Raw genomic sequence first — 23,244 nt, 5'->3', positions numbered from 1 at the left:
AATCTTTACCCTACCTTGTTAAGGGTGTTCAGAGCAGCCTGGGCAGCCTCCAGGGCAGGCTCAGCTTTGGCCAGGTCCTCCTCGCAGTCCTTCTGTTTCTGCTCGACCTCCTGGGTGATCAGTGCCACTTTCTGCTCCTCCTCATCAGCAATCGCCTTTTCCCTGCTCACTTTCTCCGTCTCCACTCCCACCACCCGGATCAGCTTGTCAGCATCCTCATTCTTCTGCTTCAGCTCCACTTCTTGGGCTGCCAGCCTGGCCTTCAGCTCATCCACCTGGAGGGAAGAAACACATGTGGGAGCACAGACACGCACCAACCTGTTCCTGCCCTGCACAGCAGCACAGGGTCACACTCCGGAGGGGCTGAGCAGCACTCAAAAGCACAGAGGGCCTGTGGGCAAAGCAAGCAATGCCACGGTAGCACAGAAAAGTGGTATTCTAGCTGTTAGCAAGATTTGCTGCTCTCCTTTGCCCATGGTTGCTTGGGTCAGGGTCGGTGTGTGTGGTGCACACAGTGGAGCAGCCTGCGAGCGGTGAGGAACCCAGCAGGGGAGAAACCCCATCAGCAGATGGAGCTGCTGAGGTTGTCCCAGCCCTGCTCCCTGCCTGGAAAGAGGACTGAGGTGCCAGGGCAATGCAAATGCTGCTTTGAGTATGATCTGATGGGAAGCAGGTGGAAACTTTCATTTCAGCTGTTCCTGGGATTGCCTTTGTGCAATCAGGAGCCTCACCATAGGCCAGGCACTTGCAGCAAGCTGTTCTCATCAGAAAACCAAATACACCCAGCTGTCACCTCTCTTTGAACACGAGATCTGGTGTCACATCACGTCCCCTCTAACAGAGGCACGCATGCACTGTACACATGTGTTTGGCAGTGGCGATGACGCACTACAATTCAGCTACGCTTTCTTTCTCTTCTCAGCCTTGACACCTACAGAACAGAGCAGGTGTTATTTTGCCACGTGCAGGTTTTGAGGAGGTCCTGTGCACCAGGAACCCCCTGCTTGCCAGGCACACCCTGCAACACACCTCCTCCCCCCCGCACCCCGCACACACACGGCAGAAGAAGATGCCCATCAGTTCCCTTACAACCATCAGGTCCTACAGACTTGTGGCACTAAGGGCATTTTTCACACCACAAACATCATGATTGTGATCTGCTGACACATACAGCCCTTGTCAGACGCCCAAGGCTTGAGGGACTTTACATTGTGGAATCATAGAATCATTTTGGTTGGAAAAGACCTTTAAGATCACCAAGTTCAACTGTTTAACCTACACTGGCACTAACTCACATCCGTAAGAACCTCATCTCCACGTCTGTCCAGCCCTCCAGGGCTGGTGACTCCAGCACTGCCCTGGGCAGCCTGTTCCAATGCCCCACAGCCCTTTGGGGAAGAAATTGTTCCCCACATCCAACCTCAACCTCCCCTGGCGCAACTTGAGGCCGTTTCCTCTGCTCCTGGCGCTTGTTCCTGGGGAGCAGAGCCTGACCCCCCCTGGCTCCAAGCTCCTTTCAGGCAGCTCAGAGATCAGAAGGTCTCCCCTCAGCTCCTGTTCTCCAGCTGAACCCCCCAGGTCCCTCAGCCGCTCCCATCACACTTCTGTTCCAATTCGTGATGTCAAATGAGCTTGAGAAGGGATCCCCCATTCAGCTGGCAGCCTCGAGGCACAGCAGTGGTAGCAGCTCCACCAAGCAGCTACTCAGACGCGTAAGGTAGGAGCACTTCCAGCAACAGGCTGGAGCGCTCACATGGTGGGGCAGCTCACACTGGCTCTCACTCCAAGACAGAAAGTCTCTTTCTAAAAGCACCGTATCGATTAATTTCCACAGGCTCTGTGCAGACCATGGAGTTTTTCCCTGTCCTGAGGTCAGGCGCATAAAGGATTACTTAATGCTCCTTCAATACATCTTCACCTACATAAAAGTACTTACTAGAAGGGAAGTCAGACACTTGCTTTTGTTGATAATTCCATTTTTATACCAGAAGAGAGAGCAAGATTTGCAATCATATAAACTGAAGCTATTGACATTCGGCATCAGCTTCAAGTGGAGGGCGGTTTCTTAGAAGTCTCTTTGTGCGCTTCAGTCATTGTCACCTCCTGCTGCCCAGCACTACAATGCTGTTTTCACCTGGGCAAAGACGCAACTGTAAATCCAGATGACTCCAGCCTTCAGGAGCATGTAATCCCTTCATTCAGCAAACTCAGCAGCAGCTTCTTGTTCAGCTCCACATCTTTGGGGATTGCAGGAAACTGAAGTGGGAGGCTTCACTGATAGCAGATATGGCTTGTGAGCTTCTGCCCAAAAATGATGTGCTGGATATAGACATGAATGGGAGCTTTAGGGGTTTACGTGGCCACAACAAAACAAGTGAGGGATTAAAACCCACCAGCACTCAACAGCTGATGTAAATTCAGCCCTCAGCACAGCCCCTGAGAACAGAAAATGTTCTGACAAAACCTTCTTTCAGCCAAGCACATGTAATAGCGGAAGGGTAAATGACTTGCTATAACACTGTCAGGATTTTAAAATCAAGAAATTCAGTTGGGGCTTTGCCCGAATGAAACATTTGGAAGGCCAGAGGTGTGTGTTACTGTGAAGGTGTGTGTTACTGCCCAGTTTGGCTTGGGCAACACGTTAAATTCCCAGTGGAAATGATCCAAGTGGGAGCTGAGGACCCTCTGCTAACAGACCTCGCCACATCTGGGGGACGTTTGCTGACCTCCAGCCTCCCTCACCTGTGTAAGGAAACAAATCACACTTCCCCAGTGAGGCTACAGCTCAAACACAGTTGAACAGGGACAATTTAATAGTGTTTGTGCAGTGGAAAGAGAGAAACAGGAGCTACGCCTAAACAACTAAATCCACTCTCTTTAGTGGTATCCTGGGGGCAGCACCAGGAATGCAGATTTATGAACTTCACTCCTCCAGTTTCACCCCCTCAACACATCAAACAAGTTTCCTTTAATGTCAGGCTCGTTTCCACAGCAAAACCAGTCTGTCACATCCATTTCTCCTCCCTTCCCACACAGCCTGATGCCCAGCCATGAAAACGCCTGATGAGACAGCGCTGAGCGGGGCGGGCTCACACCGCCGCCTCGGGAAGGCACAGCTGAAATATCTAATGCGCTCCCATGGGTGGCCTGCGGAGCCGTCCCTGGCACAGCAATGCCAGGAATAAAGGCATGAAAAATTCTCCTCTTTCTACAAACGTCACGGTAACCAGGTACTCAGATTTCCCCTCTCTCACACCAAAAAGGGTGGCAGCTTGCACACAGAGCTATTTGCTGCTTCTTCGGAAACTTTTGGGTAACACTTCAAGAATAATTGTACAAAGAGAGACCGAGGTGGCAGGAAAAATGACAGCAGACCATCACCCCAGAGTGAGGAGAGAACACTATTAATCTCTCTGTGTGTGGTATTGCCAGCAGACATTGGTGGGTTGAAGTCCCCCACAAGAACAAGGGCTGGCGATCAGGAGACTTCTCCCAGCTGCCCACAGAATATTGCACCTGCCTCTTCATCCTGGTTGGGTGGGCTGTAACAAACCCCCACCAGGATATTGGCCTTGTTGGTCTTCTTACCCATGAACACTCAACCAGGACAGAGCAAGAAGAATTATTAAAGAACAGAAAACCTGCAGGGCAGGTTCCCAGAAGACTCATTTTACCTCATTTTCCCTGCTTTGTTTCAAGAACACAAAATACATCACAAAGGTCAGCAACTAATTGATAGAGCAAGCAAGACTTGGATCTGGAATCCAGTGATGCAATATTAACCAAGGTCATCCAAAAAATGACTCAGCAATGAGCTCTGAACAGAGCGCTGACCTCTTCATGGTGAACATCACTTGGAAAAACAAATTACTCATCCCATGCATCTTCCTAAGTCTTCTATGTCCTAATAACTGGAAGCCGGCTCCTGCTTTTCAGGGTACTGAGGACAGTCGCTGTCTTCAGGGAAAGATGGTGAGGAAACATAGGAAATGGAAAACATTTCTTTAGAAGAAAAGTTGGTCAACAGTATCAAGTTGTCCAGAGCAGGGACGAGGGGTGGAGAGGGGAAACAAGTCAAAGGAGGGGGAAGAGGTTATTTTGAAGTTGGAATGGTTAAGTCAAAATGTACCCCGCAACTATTTGCACAACAGCTCCCTCATGCTGAGGCCACACTGGAAGGTCTATAGAAATGCATAAAACTCATCATTAACTTGTCGTGGCATCCAAGCAGCAGGAAACTGGAGAATCCTGGTGACAGGAGCACTAGTCCTCAGACGTAAGGCCACACCCAGGTATCCAAATCCTCCACCTTTGCTTTGAAATTTAAAGAAAAAAACAAAACCAAAACAACCCACAACATATCACTTTCAAGCACCACGACACAGCTTGGAGATGACACACCTGAGACATAAGACTCGTCAGCTCCTCAGCACCAGGACCAACCATGGGTGAGTGTAAAGTTCAGACAAGATTGAACGTTCTGGTATGATTTTCACTACTGCTAAATATCCACACCCTTGTTTCAACTCGGCAGCAGTTTTGACTATTGCACACATCTGATATTTCAGGTGTTTAATTTTAGGCCCCCAGTGCTAATCTCAGATTCAAATTTGACACATTTCTCCTCACTGCTCTGCATCTTCAGGAACCTCACAAACAGGCGTTTCTCACCCAGCCTTACTCCAACCAGATATGAACATCGCTTCCTTTTATCCTTCTCGCAACAGTAAAACAGACAAGACCCCAAGGTGCTGTGGCTCCCCATCTCCTCCCCAGCCCTCCACCACTCCTCAGCACCTCTTCTGTGGCTGGTCAGAGAACCCTTGCCAACAAAACACCCATATGCAGATACAACTGAAGAATACAAAAGGTTCCCATGTTTGACCGACACTACAGGGACTTGTTTCCCCTCAAAAGGTTGGTTTCATATTAGTTGCTTGCAATAAAAAATAGACCTAACACAAATTTTCCATCACTGGGACACCACCAAAACCAGCAGCAATGCACAGGTCAGCAAAATGATTTCCCCCCATAGGTAGGGTGGGTGTGAGGTCGCTCTGGTTGACATCACTGGTTCTAACTGGTGTTCTCTGCTACTGGCTGTTCAACCGCAGCCCCATCCTTCCGCAGGAGATGACAGAACCTGCAAAGGGGACATGAAACATGCCCCCTCCCATTCTGTGTCCTCAAAGACCTGTCCTGCACCATGAAGAAAGCAAGTGCTCAAGTGCGACGCAGGCTCTCAGAGCCAAGAGGCACTAATAAAGCCCATACATCACCCTCCAGCGAGGCACACACCCTTCTGAGCACGACAGACGTTGTTGATGTCAGCAGCATTACCCAGAGCACATAGGCAGAAGGGAGTGAACCCGCTAGTCCTTCATTCCCACCAACCCCCTGCGTTTCCCCAGAGCAGCTTCAGGAGAGGTCCATTTGCCACAGCAGAAGCTTGTAAGAGAACATTTGAAACAGTTCATAGAATATGAAATGGAGAGAAAAACGGGAGCTAGCAACTGGTGTAGACAGCAAAGCTCTGAAAGGCAGTTTGAGTCACTACAGAGGGGTTTGTGAAATACTCAGAACAACATCTAGTCTTTACTGCACAAGAGTGCCAGTGCTGGTCCTTAGCAGGGCGATTTGGGGATGGCTGGTCTACATTTCAGACACGCAGTAGTTTCCCTCAAAGATGGACAGCATAATGCAAGGAAAAATGGCCATCAGCTATATTTTAAAAGGATTCTTGCTGAAGTCATTGTAGATCCCCTGGATGCTACTCCAAAAATCACTGATCTCCCTCTATTTTATAAGGTATCTTGTCACAACTGAAAGATAATAATTAAAAGATGTACATAGCCAGTTGGATCCCTATCTCATTTCAGTTCCTGTGATCTGTCACCAGGGACTGGCACCACCCCAGCAGCAGGGACTGAATATACATCCCTCCCCTTCTCCTTTCCAGTACAGACACAACTCCTGCTCCTCAAAGAACCAGTTCACACCAGACTAGAGCCAGGATCTAGTGCAAATTTTACACTCTGCACAGTTCCAGCCGGTAAAGTTCTCCTTCAAACCAGGATGAGGAGATGCCTCTAACAGAGAAACACGAAAACCCATCAGCTTTTAACCCCAAGGGTTTGCTTACCTGTGCAGATGTGCTCTTGAGCTTCTCCAGGCCATTCTCCAGCCGCTCCATTTTTGCTTTTAAATCCTTGCCCTTCTTCAGTAGCAAATTCTGATAGAGTTTGATTTGCTCAAGGAAGGACTTTGGAGTGGTGTAGTTCTATCGTCGCTCATTGCTCAGATACAATCGCGAAATCTCGTTGACACTTGTGTGGACATAGGCCATGAATTTGCTTATTGAATCTTTCACTGAATCCTAAAAGTAAGATGAGAAGACAAGGAGAAAATATTTCAAACTGAACAACTATATGTAGTGCAGATCTGTGCCATATACAAAGGAATTTATTAACATTTTATTCTGCTGCAGCAAAATCCAGGCTGGAACATCTAAGTTGATCCCTTTTCATTTGTTATCTCTAAAATAACTTTGTCTGTTCATGTACTGTATACCTCTTTTTATATCTTTTTATCTCATATTTTATCTTATTCCAAGCAATTTTTCTAGCGTTAAGCTCTATAAAATAACAGCCTTTCAAGCATAAATTTGGGCTTTTCTCCTCTACAAATAGGGAAAGCACACACATAAAAAGAAACATTGTAGACTTTATTCTACAAAAATCCTGCCCAGAAAAGCTCAATAAACATAACTGAATCTCTTTTAGTCCAGCAGCAGGTTGTCATCAATGAGAACTTGACATAATTTTGCCCTTGAGAATTACAGGCGCTCAGACACGCCTGTGGAGAGCAAAGCCCATGTTCCCTGCAATAACCATAAGCATTAGGTTATTTCCTGCACCGATTTGTAAGCTGCCGCTCTTGCTTGCAAAGCAGTGGTGTGTCTGGCAGTGCTATCAGTGCACAAACACAACATGGTGCCCACGGCCATGCTTCAGCTGAGGGCTGTGCCCCTCTCTGAAAAACCTGCTTTGCTTAAGTTAATTAGCATCATAGAAACATTTTGGTTGGAAGAGACACTTGAGAACATCAAGTGTAACGATAACTTAACTCTGGTATTAAATCATGGCCCTAAGAACTTAATCTCTGTCTAACCCCTCCACAAGGATGGTGACTCCATCACTGCCCTGGGCAGCCTGTTCCAATGCCCGACAGCCCTTTGGGGAAGAAACCTTAGTTAATATCCAATCTGAACCTTCCCTGGCACAACTTGAGGCCATTTTCTCTCATCCTAAAGCAGTAGAGAGTTACCAGCAATTCCTCTCTGAACGGTCACCCAGATGTCCTGGGTGAGTGCTGTCCCTGCAGTGCTGTCCCCATCGCGAGAGGCACTGCTTGCACCAAGCAGAGGGACATGTCACACCTGGCTGCCACCAGCACCCCCCGCAGAGGAACCCAAACCCAGGCACGGCCATGGCAGCCCCAGATGCCAGTGGGTGAGGTGCTCACCTCCACGGTCTCTGTTTCTTGCAGAAAGCGGAGGCTGACAGACTCGAGGGCCTCCTGCGGCCACTCCTGGAACCAGTCTATGGCCGTGCAGCTGATGATGGCAGGGAACCTCCTGCTGCGGACACGGAGCTTGCTGCCCACGGGCGAAAAACACAGCACAACCTGCAGAGCCCAGGGAAGGAGAACGTGAGAAGACACAGCCAGGAGCAGGCATGGGGTTCCAGCTGCACAGCCCAGCTCAGGCTCTTCCATCCACTTCCAACAGGCACAGACTGAAACACAGGAGGCTCCATCTGAACATGAGCAGAAACTTGTTTGCTGGGAGGTGCCAGAGCCTGGCCCAGGCTGCCCAGAGCGGGTGTGGAGTCTCCTTCTCTGAGACATTGAAACCCGCCTGGACCCACCTGTGTGATCTGCTCTGTGACCCTGCGTGAGCAGGGCTTGGACTGGGGATCTGCAGAGGGCCCTTCAGTCCCCACCAGGCTGGGATTCCATGAATGGAAGATCTCACAGCACCAGCTGAGGTTACAGCAACCTCAGTCCTTGAGCCCTTCAGGCCAGCAAGCCTGGCATGGAAAAAAACGTAATGTGGCAGTGAACACATTTTTTCTCTGCAATAAAGACAAGCAGTGGTGTTAAACATTGCCATGGTCAAAAGCAGAAGCCTGGCACACTTTCAAGCTTGAAGCTGGGTTTTAATAAAACCACCCTTCCCTGCTTCAGCAGTGAAACAAAGCTTTGCCCAGCAGGGAACTGGCATCTGTATTCAAGTGGTGCAACCAGGAATTAAAGTGAATGGATCTAAATTCTCCTGGCAGGACCACAGGCCCACCTGGGCTGTTTCCCCGAAAGCAGCATTGAAAAGAGTCGAGGTGGCTCAAACTCAAAATCTGCTTTTATCAGAGTGAGACATTTTTTGAATAGAGAAACCTCAAAACAAAGCAGAACAGAAATAAAAGCATTTATGAATATATTTTCCCTACTCATTGCATTTTTGTGCAGCAGGTCCTTTGCTTTTCAGGCTTTTATTTCAGTCCAGCTGCTAAAAGTTTCTGAGTTGCAGCAAACTGTGCAGTGTATGTGGGCCCCTGGGGGTCTCTCTTTGCATTATTCTGGGGCCTGGTCAAGGGGCTGTTACTCCCTTGCCCAGCATCCCCTCTGCCCTGCACCATTTCTCCTTCCTCCAGCCTTATCCCTTCCCTCATCCCCTGCCTTTCCTGCAGGCTGGGAGCCTCCTGCCCCACAGCCGCTTGGCCCACAGCTCCTCTTGGCAGCACAAGCTCTGCCTTTGCCAGCAGGAAACTCCTTCTGGAAGGACGGAAAGTCAGGACAAGGCAAAGTACCTTTCCTCTTTGTTGCCTCACAACCAGCTTTAACAGCAAGATAAGACCCAAGAACCAAAACCTACCACTACTGTTCATCACAGCCCTTTTCCTGTGAGCCCGCTGTGGCTCATAAATCCATATAAGCTTTGTTAATTGGCCACAAAGAAGGACATGGACAAGATGCCACCATGCAATGAAGTAGCAACATGTGAGCAAGGACCAGCTTGGGAAGCAGTGTATCTCACTCAGTGCATCATCCCTCTCCCACTTGTTAGCCCTGGCTGGTACCTTAGCAAGTGTCATAGGACAGGCTGCTGTTAGCTCAGATGTCGCTATAGTGGGTCAACACCTCCATCATGATCTGTCTTTTAGAAGCCACAAAAGAACTGCCTGTAACAAACCCACTTTAGTTTCCATTTCAGAAGAGGTAGCTGAACTTAGAGCTCCTGCTCCTCTGCCATGGCCACTGCGCATGGGGACAGACACACAGAAATCCTTCCTGCACCTTCAAGCATATGCCTTGGGCACCTCTACGTTTTTCTGTCAGGGCCAGGCAAGTTTCAGGAAGCTGTCCATGTACAAAAGCCTCTTCACAGGATCCCAGACGATTGGGCTGAAGGGCCCTCTGCAGATCCCCCAGTCCAAGCCCTGCTCACGCAGGGTCACAGAGCAGATCACACAGGTGGGTCCAGGCGGGTTTCAATGTCTCACAGAAGGAGACTCCACACCCGCTCTGGGCAGCCTGGGCCAGGCTCTGGCACCTCCCAGCAAACAAGTTTCTGCTCATGTTCAGATGGAGCCTCCTGTGTTTCAGTCTGTGCCTGTTGCCCCTCACCCTGGCGCTGGGCACCACTGTCCATCCTCTGACACCCACCCTGGAGATATTTATAAGCATAAATAATACTTCCTAGCTGACCCCATCCATCTGCTGTAACACACGGTTAAGGAGAAGGGTAGAAAAAAGAGAAGGGATCAGCCTCAAGTAAATCATATTCACACTGCCCTTCCAGTGCACCACAATAACAGGAATAGATCCATGAGGGGACGGGAGGCAGAAGACAACCAAGATGCTGAAAAGTCACAAAACAGCATCAGGACTCATCAGAAAATCCCCTCTACACCCAGAGAGGGAAAGAGCAGGACTGCATTCCCTCTCCTTGGGCACCTACACTGTGGCATGGTCCTCAAATTTTCCCTCAAAAATTAATTTTCCAGTTGTTCCCCATCGTAAACATGTACCTTCCCACATCAAAAAAGCAACGGGCCACCCTATCTCAGTGACCGTGTCCCACCAACACAAACGGAGCAGTAAGGAGGAGGACATGCTTTCATTGAGCAAAGATCAAGGCTTCTCTCTCTGCCCTCCCCAGCTCCTGGCCCTGTGCCGGCAGCAGTGAACAGCGCTGCAGAGGGGTAAACACCTTCTGGAACAGTCTCACTCTCCTGTGCGCCTCACTGTGCTTTCCCCGTGAGCTGAGCACACATGGGAAATAGTCCTGAAACTGTTCTGGGATCTTTTGGACATATTCATAAGGCCTTTCTATGCTGGATTATGGGCTGTGCTGGAAGAAATCCTGTAGGCACATTGCATGCCACTCAGTTTCCAGCACTCTGTTTTTAACATAATACTTCATTTCTTCTGGCAATGGAACCCCAACAACATGAACACTGATCCCTTCAGCAGCTCTTTCAAGCAGCAAGACCTCGTCCTGATGCACCCCTGTGCCCGGCTTTGAAAAGGGAGCGGCTGGTCCTGCTCAGCTCTTGAAAGAGAACGTTCTCAACTTCCATAGTGCTTTCTAACACCCAAGAAGTGATGACAACAGAGAGCATTTCCTGCACTTCAGTGCTACTTGCTGAGTGCATCACAGTTCTCATCATGAACAGGCAGAAAAGCCTTTCAGGCTGCGGTCTGACCTTCCTACCAGGCAGCCCAAAGCATCTTCACCCCATGCTCCTGCACCAAGGCAGATGGCGAAGACCTGAACTCCCCCAGCCTGTCTCACCTTCAGCTGCCGTCGAACACGCTCTATAAAAAACTTCCAGCAAGTCTCCCTGGAGTCCACCAGCCCTCGGCCTTTGACTTCATTCCTCACGCTGTTGATTATGTTTTCTACTTCATCATCGGGGAAGAGATCAGGGATTTCACCTGAGAAGAAGGCAGGTTTGGGTTTACTGGTCTGGATTTTGTTGCAGTCGCAGAGCAAAGTGAAGCAGGTGCCTCCCTCTTCAGGGCCTTGGGGAAAACCCTTCCTTGAGAAAAATCGTTGTGCCAGGCGCCCATAGGCCCCAGCAGCAGCAAAGTGGCACAGAACATCATTCTGCTAAAAAATAAGCCCTTGTGAGAGCAACATTTCTCATAAAAGTATGAGCTAAACAAACACAGAATAAAGCCAAAGTACAGAAAGTCCATTTTTGTCAGATCGACAGTGCTGATTAGATTACAAAAAAAAATCGCAAATACCTCATATGCTATACACAATAATGAAATAATTTCAGTTTTGCAAATCAATTAGTTACCTGTACCGTTCCTGCAGCTGTTCAATGCCATTGCCAGTGCTGGTAAAATAACTCCCACATCACCAAAACATTTTAAAAGTCAGAAATCTTCTAAAAACTTTTTAAAGTTAATAGTTATGCAACTGATTGCCAAAAACATAACCAGCCAATTTTTCTTTTTTTTCTGGTTACTTAATTTATCACCTATTCACTTCCCTTCTGGCTTCTGATTTGATTGAAATCATTATTATTGAGTGAGATACTGTCAATATGAGCACTAATTACTTAGGAAAATACACTAATCAGATATCTGCTTGTTTATAAGAGAGTCTAAAATATATATTCTGTTCTAGCTCCTTAGGTGACGGAAAGAAGTGAAACAAGTAAGAAAAACAAGCCTGCAGAGAGCGGGAAGCAGCCAGAGCCCTCAGGCAGCACCCGCTGGGTGGCACTAGGTCACGTTTTGGGAGGTCATAGAACCATAGAACGTCCTGACATGGACAGGACCCCCAAGGATCATGGAGTCCAACTCCTGTCCCTGCAATGACAACCCCACAGTTCACCCCGTGTGTCTGAGGACATTGCCCAGTCTCTCCTTGAACACTGTCAGGTTGGGCCGTGACATCGCCCTGGGAGCCTGTTCAGTGTCCAGCACCTCTGGGTGAAGAACCTTTTCCTCATGTCCCACTGCCCTCCCTGGCACATCTTCTGCCATTCCCTGGGCTCTGTCACTGTCACAGAGAAGAGCTCAGCCCTGCCCCTCCTGCTGAGGAACCTGCAGCCCCATGAGCTCTGCCCTCAGTCTGCTCTGCTCCAGCTGAGCAAACCCAGGGACTTCAGCCGCTCCTCATATGGCTTCCCCTCCAAACCTTCACCAGCTTCATGTCCCTCTGGACACCCTCCAGTAGCTTTATCTCCTTTTCTCCTGTGTCCCCAGCCCTGCACACAGTGAATGCTGCAGGTGAGGCCGCCCCAGCACAGAGCAGAGCGGGACAATCCCCTCCCTGCCCGGCTGGCCGTGCCGTGCTGGATGCACCAGGACACGGGGCCCTCTTGGCTCCAGGGACACTGTTGGTTCATGTTCAACTTGCCACTGACCAGAACCCCCAGAGCTCTCCATGGAGCTGCTCTCCAGCATCTCGTCCCCCAGTCTGTCTGTACAGCCAGGGTTGCTGTGTCCCAGGTGCAAAATCTGGCACTTGCCCTTGTTACACTTGTCATGGTCCCTCCCATGGTCCCTTCCTCAGTCCTCAGTCCAGCCACAATTCTGAGCTGCCTCCCCAGACCCTGAGTGAGGACTTCTGATCTGTCCCCTCTTCCCCACATAGCAGCTACAGGAAAATGTGACACCTTTCTGAACCACCGCAAAATGACCTGGACATCCCAAACCAGGCTGCTTGGCCTGCCCCTTGCTGCAGGACACTGCAGAGCTTCACTTCATGTCATGAGATATTTGTGCCATCTACACAGGTGACAGGAGCTACTCACCAGCCTCCACAACAACCCCTGTCTTTACTCCTGATTACAAATTTATCACAGGCAGAGATTGTTTGCTGCTCAAACCATCTGGCCAATTTACAGCCACATATGTCAACTCTGGAGTTTCGCACAAACTATCGCTTCCCTGTGCTTTCAACTCTCCAGTCCTCACCATGCACAGAGGTCACCCGAACCAGCTGGAGTCTTCCCACTCCTGACTCATAAATAAGGAAAAAAGCATCATGCAGTTGGTAGCAGTGATTTTCCAGGGACTCTGGGGAATATGCCCAGGCTGGGTTACCCCCTGCGGTCACGGTGACACAGCCGCACGCTCCCACGTGCGCTGTAGCTGCAGTGCGCCCTGCATGGGGAGTGCTCCACCACACATACTCATGCCATGTTCTGCAGCGAAACAGAGCATCTGTGTGTAGGCTGGCTATTCTGCAATTGTTTGGGCAAGCAACAACTCAAAAACTTTAATGGAAAAACAAAGAGGAAAAGGACTGCAATGGGACAAGCAGCTAGGTGACGCACACAGACACGGTCATTTGGTGGCTTTGTACCATCCACCAACTTGCAGTCAAATATTCCAGCCAGGAAAAACCTTATTAGGTAACTAGAGTGTGGATGCATGAGATCCACAGGTCAAACTCTTCATCTGTTGATACATTCCTTGGGCTCTGTCCTCAGCTGCAATGTCACAACAGACACGTCTCTTAACTGTAGAGAGTATACCATGAAGTATGGAAAAACTAGGTACACAACATCAGAGAAAGAAAAACTATCAGATGATGGAGTACATCCTCACAAAGGAGACCTTATCATGGCTTTTAGTCCAGAACTTAACCCACATATCTTCTAGCTCACTTCATATATTGCCCTTCTGTATATTCTAAAACCACAGATGCTACCATGAGCACAACCACACTGAGAAGGGGGAAAGGGGAAATCAAGCAATGACAGAGGTACCTGATGCTAAGAAGTCACTCACCAGCACCAAGAACTGCTCATCTGCCACTTGAGCGTCGGTCATCAGGAACACGATGCCTATGTTCTTCACACCGGCTTTCAGGTACAGGTTTGCCAGGTCTGCCTGGACGTTGAAAAGCAAGAGGACTTAGGGGGTGCACCTCCATTCTGCAAAACTCAGGTAGGTACCACATCTGCAAGCAGGATATTTCAGAATCTTCCCATTAACCAAGAATAAAGCAATGGCAATTAATTAGCGTGAAACTGCACTTTGGCCACTCTCCATCTTCATGGCTGAGTCTGCCAGGTTATATGGGGGAGTCTATCGCTGTCATCATTGTAAGACTTTACCCAGTAAGACTTGACGTTACGGCCAGGTCTGTGTAACACACAAAAAAAGAGAAAGAAGCCCTGGCCAGCACCGCTACACACAGGGAAATGCTTGTAGCTGGAACACCTGGAGGTCAATGGATGTGGCTAAAGACATCAGTGCAGTCCCTGGTTGTGGAGGCTGCCCTGGGAGTTCAGAAAGGCTTACTGTGGGCACAATAAGTCACTATACGGGGACATTAAAGCACCACAGGGACTGGGAGGGACAGCAGCCACTGAAAATGTTGGACCTTGGTGTCCCCATGCTGTAGATTTCTCTGATTTCACAACTATACCTGAATTTTCTTTTTTTTTTCTGAGGTGCTGCAACACATTTCTTTCTGCTTGTGAAGAAAGGAGAAGGACACCTTGTGCAAACAGGGATGTTTTCAGTTTTATTCCTTTCCAGAGTCTGAGCAGGGACTCGCCCTTCAGTGTCCCACTCAGTGCAGTGATGCTGACAGAGAAACTGCTCATATGGAAAAGCTGTTTCACCTCAAAGGGGACAGTGTCCTGATGAAGGACACAGTGTCCTCCTGATGAAGGACACCAACTTCTTGAAATCCAAGTTGTTCATGAGATGGGAAAAACGCCATCATCCCGCTCAAACTCCATCATTTCCTTCCTGCCCCTCCAAGCAGGATACAAGGCATGCGGGAGACACTGAAGGAATTTACTGGCCTGTGTTCCAGAAACTTTCTTAGAAATTCAGCAAATACACACACTCCCTCAAAAAGAATCATTTGTTACTTCCATCACTGGAAATTTGAATTAGATCAATTATAACAGCACGAGGGGCCAATGCCAGACAGGGTAATCTGTCACCATCCTGCTCTTCCATATCGAAGAAAAAAAGATGACTCCATATTTCATAAACTCTTTGAAAATGAATAGAGAGTGAAGGGAACATCAAATTATCTTCCACCTCCACAGACAGAAGTAAAGACATGCTTTGAAAACAAGTTTATTAATGCTGGTTTCAAGCTATATTCCTAGATGGGAGCACAGGTTTTCTCAATGAATAGGCAGGTAGGAGCTAGAAAATTGTACGAGTGGGGCTGAAGAACACAGAGGAAAGTTGAAAATACCCAATGGATGGAGGATCAGGCTTGTGTGACGTGACAAAAACATGACAAAAACAACCTGTACACAACTACAGGTCATCAGGCCCTGCCTCTGATGGGGAAGGAAGGCAAGGGTTCATTGGCCATCGCATCTCCCGAGCAGAATGGCGTGAAGTTACTGAGGTTGTGATTTTTACAACATTTCTGATGAGAATCCTTTTGCCAGCAGCTAAAATACTTGAAAATCATTTCAACGATATTTTACAATGTTGATTTGTAACTTCTGTGCTCACTAGCCTGCGCATAGATATAAGCACAGGCACCTGTTCTCTATAGTGAACCATCCACCATCCCCTCAGTCCCTCCCTCATACAAAATCCTGGTGGAAGGACTGGATACGACTTTGGAACTCTCCTCCTGCTCTCTCCTGCTCCTTTTCCACCTCCAAATCACTCCACAACAGGCACCTCACAGATGAGCTAATTACCACATCTTGGTTTAATTAGAAATAATAGTCAAATACGGTTTCTTGAACAAGCATTAACTGAATGTCCACACCAGGGGTTTATCATCGGAGCCCAGCGCTGACTCTGAGCCTTGGGCTGGGATGTTGTTGGGTCTGGCCAGCTCAGAGGGCTGGCAGGGGACATCAGGCCTGTCTGCACCCCACAGATGTGTTGGGAAGCACTGCTCCTCTCTGCAGTCCCATATAGTCTCTGGAGCTTTTTACTGTCTTCACAATGGCGTCATTCAACACGCAACAAGACAGAATCACAGGATCCCAGCCTGGTGGGGGCTGAAGGGACCTCTGCAGATCCCCCAGTCCAAGCCCTGCTCACGCAGGGTCACAGAGCAGATCACACAGGTGGGTCCAGGCGGGTTTCAATGTCTCACAGAAGGAGACTCCACACCCGCTCTGGGCAGCCTGGGCCAGACTCTGGCACCTCCCAGCAAACAAGTTTCTGCTCATGTTCAGATGGAGCCTCCTGTGTTTCAGTCTGTGCCCGTTGCCCCTCACCCTGGCGCTGGGCACCACTGAACAGAGTCTGGTCCATCCTCTGACAGCCACCCTGAGATATTGATCCATTGATCAGATCCCTCTCAGCTTCTCCAGCTCAACAGCCCCAACTCTCACTGAGTCTTTCCTCATCAGAAAGATGCTCCAGACCCCTCAGCATCTTTGTCTCCCTCTGGTAATTCCTTGTCCTTCTTAAATTGGGGATCCCAAAGTTTTCAGGGCAAGTTCTGCTTTTTATTCCCTTCCGCTCCACCTCAGCCCCAGGAGTCACCCACCTTCAGGTCAGGGATCCCGTACCCTTTCCTCAGCGTGATCTGGAAAAGCTCCAGGGAGCTGATGAAGGCCGCCAGCCTGGTCAGGCTCTGCTTCCCGCTTCCACCCACGCCGACCAGGAGAGCGTTCCCTCGGGGGGACTCCAGGGTCCGGTTGATGCGGCAACTAAATTGAAGCATATAAAATCTGTCATTAATAAGAGTATTTTTCTTATTCTCTGCCCACTGCTTTTCAATATATATTTTAATCACTAGGAAACCGTAGTCTGAATGGGATGAAAAATGTCAATCTAAGAGACATGTCAGCAATCAATCCCCATCTCTGCTGAGGCCCAAACAAAGGACGTAGCTGATTAAAAAAATAGTTTGGTGGCGATTCAAACTGTGTCCAATATTTTTCCACCTGCCAAGTCCTGCTGGATAGAAATATTTTAAGGTGAAGGCCTGGATGTCTTTGCAGGGAGGACAAGGGAAAAAACACATTACATGGACATGCAAATAGTGAGAACAGAATTCATGGCTCTGGTGCACCTCTCCAGTGAAGGTTCCTCTTCACAAAGCATTTTGGGTTCATGTTCAGGTGAAGGGTCCTGCTATGCATTAAAGCATATTCATATACATCTGGAATAGCATAATACCTGTCTGGAAAATACAGTCCAACATTATTTATCCAAGCCACCATTAAGAGTGAGATTTTGTCACACTTAAAATGAACTTGCTATTGTTTTTCAGGTCTGTTCACTTGTCCTTGAGAGTTGCACAGTGAGCTCTGCCCCCAGTCTATTCTCTTTAAGCAATTGCTGACATCCCCACGTTAAAATCCCAAGTGAGGGAGGTTTAGAGGATCCTACCTGTGAAAACCTCACTGTCAGGTGTCTGAAATGCAAGCACCATTCCCCTCTTGACATCACTGCCTTTATTCACCTCACTTAACTGAGTATTTTCCTAGACTAATCTAATTAATTTTTCAAATAAGACTGCAAGAAATACTGTACTGCTTTATTACAACTCAAGCGTCTTATGATCTATGTGCAGACTGCCACAGATTGTGAAATTAAACCCAGAATAGCAATCCAGCTTGTGTGGAGAGCTGGAATGTTCCTGCTTTTCATTCTCTAGCTGGCTGTCCCCAAAAGCAAGGGCACGGGGTGTGCGTTGGGAATGGGCACCATGAGCCCCGGGTCAGGAGCTGACTGACCCATATCCCCCACCTCCCCACATACATTAACTCCCTTACTTTTTTTTCCCAACAGAAACTTCACAACAAATTCAAGATGTCATCCATAAGCTGTTGGAGATGGAATAATTTGTGTGTTTCAGCAAAACGCAATTTCCAAATGCGCTGAATCGAAATCACTCAGCTCCAGTGAAAATCATGCTGAATACTCAAACCTCGCCTTCCCGATTACTCACAATATTAACTGGAGGGATACTGACAGGTTTTGTTGAAAATCCCAATTTATGTAAAGTGCAAAAGAAGCACAAGATTAAAATTACTGTCACCTTTCTGCAAGCAGAAACACCAATGGACATCAGGTTGCATATGACTCATTAATACAAAGAAGTAAATGCCCAAACTATAAGGGAAGCCATGCCCCAGCACAGCCAGCACGCTGCACCGCAAAAGGAACAGATTGCTGAGCTCTTAGAACAGAACTGGTTAAACAGCTAGTTAAAAGGAGTAGAAATTTATATATATATATGTATTTTTTTAATTTGCATGAGAGTAACTGCATTAGGTTACCAGGTCCAGCAAACCTGAAATCACCCACACAAGCGTGCAGCAGGACAGCGGCTTCCTTCTAGCTTAGTCACAAACCTGCTCTTCATGATACAATGTTTCCAGGCAAAATCAGTTAAAACTATGATTTACAGGGGAGGTTCATCTTCAGAAATTATCTGAGGCCAGGTCTGCATTTCAGCCCCCAAAAATCAGACCACACCTGGAATATTGTGTCCAGTTGTGGCCCCTCAGCTCCAGAAGGACAGGGAACTGCTGCAGAGAGTCCAGCGCAGCCACCAAGATGCTGAAGGGAGTGGAGCATCTCCCGTGTGAGGAAAGGCTGAGGGAGCTGGGGCTCTGGAGCTGGACAAGAGGAGACTGAGGGGGGACTCATTCATGTTTACAGATATCTAAAGGGTGAGTGTCAGGAGGATGGAGCCAGGCTCTTCTCGGTGACAACCAGTGACAGGACAAGAGGCAATGGGTACAAACTGGAACACAGGAGGTTCCACTTAAATTGGAGAAGAAACTTCTTCCTGGTGAGGGTGGCAGAGCCTGGCCCAGGCTGCCCAGGGAGGCTGTGGAGTCTCCTTCTCTGCAGACATTCAAACCCCCTGGACCCCTTCCTGTGGAACCTCAGCTGGGTGTTCCTGCTCCATGGGGGGATTGCACTGGATGAGCTTTCCAGGTCCCTTCAACCCCTGACATTCTGGGATTCCGTGATTCTGTGGAATTCCCAACAAGCATTTAAATCATGTATAAGAGCTGGAGGTACGTGTCACGATCCATACCACAGGCATGTAAATAGCTTCATAATGATCAACGGAGGCTCGCTATTTTCATATAGTCCCACGTGTCCAGTTTCCACAGGGAATCCAGCTGGACCTCCAGGCATCGGAATGCAAGCAGGCTTTCCAAAGGATCCAGGCAATTTAAGTGCCTCAGTCCATTCAAACTAGTAGCCTGAATTCACGTAATCTCACATTATATACATTTGAAAATCCCACTGAGAATTGTGTAAACGTGCCTCTAACCCAGTTGTGAAAGCATTCAGGGACATCCTGGTGTAACTAGTTCTGTGGCTGGCTGTCAAGTGAAGACAAAAAGCACTTGATCAATGTCATGTACAATAAACGTCTGTGCCGTATGCAGAGCATCAAGGGCCAAAGATGTAACAGCAACCAGACTTCAAACGACCAGCAGCATGCTGACCCTCCATCCGACAGCCCCGCATCCTCACAGTGTCAAAAGATCCCCCCAGCAGCAGCTGGAGAAGCAGGGCAGTATTTGTGCAGGACACACCACGTGGGCAGATGAAGCTTCTGCACACCTCCAGCTCCTTCTGCTCTAATAATGGATACCGACATCCTCCAGAAACCTCCATGGAAACAATCTGCATGGATAAAAGCTACAATGAGAGCATAAAGACAGAAAACTCCCTTACACGTGGCACATGGCGTCCTCAAACAGCACCAGGCTCATGGCAGCGCTGACTTCGTTGTAGCTGCCCAAGGCTTCCACAAGGATCTTGTTCAGCTCCTCCCAGGTCGGAACTGGCCTGTAGCTGGGTTCTCCAACGCCTTTAGCGAAATGGCAATAAATGTTCATTCGCTTGGTCTGCTCTAAAGTTTCCTCAATGTCCTGTCAAATTTAAAAATAATTTTTAAAAAAGGTATATAAGAAGTAAAGGAGAAAACACTGCAGCTCTATGTCATCTTTCCAAGTGAAGCACAGTGTTCCAAAAAATGTCCATATAGCTGCACCTGTGTGTTGAAAAAGGGGAAAGAGCGACAAAAGGGAAGGAAAGGGAAAGGATAAAGCCCCAATACTTGCTCTGGACCTTTTGTAAATCACAAGAACTCATCACCTTAAGAAAATGTGAGCACAAGAAAAGCCCCACAGCAACAGCTACAGCATGACACTGTTGCATGGACAATGATTAACAGCCAGAGGAAAAAGCACTGTCTGCGTTACTGTGATATTTGCAGGACTCCAATGGCAACACTGCCGGGTGATGACAGGACTGAAGCAAAGCAGGTCTAGAGCTTCCATTAGGAAGATAGTTTGGAAAAAAAGGAAAGCACTAGGGATTTGTGCCTGCATCTCACTTTACTCCCACCAAGACTGGGGATCTGACTCTTTTGCTTTTGCCACGAGACTCAAGACATTTAAATAAAATAATTTAATTAATTCACAGAGCCGAAATCTCCTCTCCCCGGTGCCCTTAGGGAGAGCATCGTTCACCCAAATACCAACATTGGCAGCCCAGGAAGCAGTTGACAGAGATTTTGCTCCTGGTGTCCCACCAAGAGCATCACACTCCCTGCAAGTGAGAGACTGGCAGACCTTGGGTCAAACTTCTCTTGCCCAAGGAACCTTTTTCCTGTAAGCACGTACGTTATTATCAGAGTTATGAACCTCAACACTTACGTCATATAATTTCTTCACCGTCTCCAGCTGGATTTTATCAAAGGTACCATAATCCTTTTCTTCAACCATCTTATCCCGGTAGAGTCGGTTTGACTCGTGCAGGTAGAGTTTCACCAGGTCTTGGGGGTGCTGCAGACGTTCCGGGGTAGAGAACAGAAGGCCCTGTGGGGTGCAGAGACCAGCAGTAAACCCCACCTTGACCTGAAGGGCCTGATGTCTCCCCAGCATCCAGGCTGAATGGGGCTGAATCACTCAAAATGCAGAGTTACTGTAACAACCTGCAAATAAACTTCTGAAGAAGCCCCTGGAGAACGTGCCCTTCGTTACCTCCAATTTCCCAAAGCAATTGTATATATTACACCAATTTTAACAGCCAAAGTGCATCCCCAGCGCAGCCTGATCTCCAAGAGTGCGTAGGGTCAGACACCAGCCCGACGGGCGGGTTTCTGCATCCCAACACCACAGCACGGCTGCTTTGTCAAGAAGAAGATAGTTTGGACATCTTAGCGGTGATGATTTTTTTCTAAAATCAATTAATTTTAATTAGGTGCATTCTGGCTGCAGGAAATATTAGTTTCTGTCTGCTTATCACAGCATGTTTACCATGAACTCTATTAAAATGCATAAAAGAATTATATTTCAAAGAGGTGTCACCTATTACTAAGCCTATTAACAGCACCCAGGGTTTTCAATGGCATGTATTAAACAGACAGTTTTTATTCCTAACATCTAATTATTTACACACAAAACATAAAATGTATTAAAAGCAATGTAAAGCAGGCCATCTCAGCTCGATGGATCATGGCTCAAATCATTTGGGTTTCACATTTGTCATTACAGCTGTCAAGCTGTTATTTTATTTATTTCAGAGAAAAGATAGTGAGAAGAGCTGATGACTCAAAGAGAATAAGGTGAAACCCATCAGGTCCTAAAAAAAAGTCACTCTAAAGACACTCCAAGCCACAAAAGTTGTGTTCTTGATGCAAGCAAATGTAAGGCTCAGAGGGAAGAAAATCCACGTTTCACAAATCTGTAAGCAGTTTATTAACTTAACACCTGAACATCTCCCCTTCCTTCACTTTACAGACCCGACTCTCCCGACTCCTCTCAGCAGAGCTACCAGGCTCTGCCACGGCAACCAGCTGCGTCCCCAGAGAGCGACGGGGACGCTCTAGATATGGAAGAAATTGCTGCCCCTGAGGGTGGTGAGAGCCTGGCCCAGGTTGGCCAGAGAGGTGGTGGATGAACCATCCCTGGAGACCAGGCAAGAAAAATAAATAACTTTTTCTTTGCAGCCTAAATAACATTTAAAATTATACTAACTAGTGCAGCATAGCGACCCCTTTCTAGCTGTCCTGCACTGCTGGATGAAGCACCTGCTCTCCTTTCTCCTGACGTTCTTCTTGGGGAGCCTGGAGCTGCCTCAGCAGCGGTGACATGAAAACAATGACAAACACAACAACAGCGTGTGGGCCACAAACTCAAGAGTCCTATTTAAAGTGCCAATTTTTAAATCTGCTCTGATATCAGGGAGGGTTGACGAGAGGCTCCAGTCACCCCCTTGGCACTGCATAGAATCACAGAATCATTTCAGCTGGAAGAGACCCTCACGAGCATCGAGTCCAACCATACCCTAATTCTAGCATGAAACCATGTCCCTAAGCACCTTGTTTAAACACCTTTCAAACCCCTCCGGGGATGATGACTCCACCACTGCCCTGGGCAGCCTGTTCCATAGCACCGTGGTTGCCATGTGCGATAGAGCAGCTGCTGGCACCTGGATCTCTGTTAGGAAGAAAAATAGCAGAGATGGGAAGAGAGAAGGAGGGGGAAGCTGTGAAACCAGACTGGCTCAGGTAACCACACGCCAGCCAAACCCAAGGTAAAGCTGTGCCAAACAACCGTGCCAGACCAAGGCACAAAACAAACTCTTGCTGACCCTGCGCCCATCTCGCCGCCGTCATTCCCAACTCAGCCACAATGTCAGCACGTAACACACAAGGTGCATTTCGGTGCTTCAAGCCTGAAGTTTGCAGGGCTCTTTAGTGAGCTCAACCAAGGGTGAACATGAAAATCCCTCCCCATGCAAAGGAGTGAGGAGTTCACTGGCAGCGGAGCCGACGTGGAGCAGCAGGACACGCCGGAGCCCCCGCTGCTGTCTGGCTGTCAGGAGGAGAGAGCCTGCTCTTCCCCAGCTGCCACAGATCTTAATGTGACATGCTGCTTCAAAATCTTGTTAGAAATAGGAATAAAAAGCAAAATACAACCCTGCTGGGTCTATGATTATTATTTTACAGAGATGACAGATATAATTTAGAGCATAATACCATGGTAACCCTTTCAGATGGAAAGAAAGACAGCAGCAGGGCTTTCTCTGGTGGGAGCCAGCGGGGAATGTATTTTTAAAAAGCATAATCCACAACTCTGTCACTGCAGAGACCTGTCTGCTTTAATCAAGGGTAAATTGCTTGGAGCGTACCAATCAATTTAACTCTGCAGTGCATGGTGGGACCCAGAGGCACGAAAAGGTGCTGTAGAAGTGCAAGACAAAGTAGTGTCGGACTTGAACCAC

The 23,244-nt window shown here is 48.1% G+C and overlaps 1 pseudogene; it reads right to left on the bottom strand.

Moving 5' to 3' along the window:
* Positions 1 to 23,244, bottom strand: part of LOC136113450 (dynein axonemal heavy chain 9-like) — a 116,692-nt pseudogene that overhangs the window by 15,772 nt on the left and 77,676 nt on the right.

The sequence above is a fragment of the Patagioenas fasciata genome, chromosome 32 (assembly GCF_037038585.1).
Source record: "Patagioenas fasciata isolate bPatFas1 chromosome 32, bPatFas1.hap1, whole genome shotgun sequence".
Taxonomy (NCBI): domain Eukaryota; kingdom Metazoa; phylum Chordata; class Aves; order Columbiformes; family Columbidae; genus Patagioenas; species Patagioenas fasciata.
The sequence above is the reverse complement of the archived record's forward strand: the minus strand, read 5'-3'. Positions and strand labels throughout refer to the sequence as shown.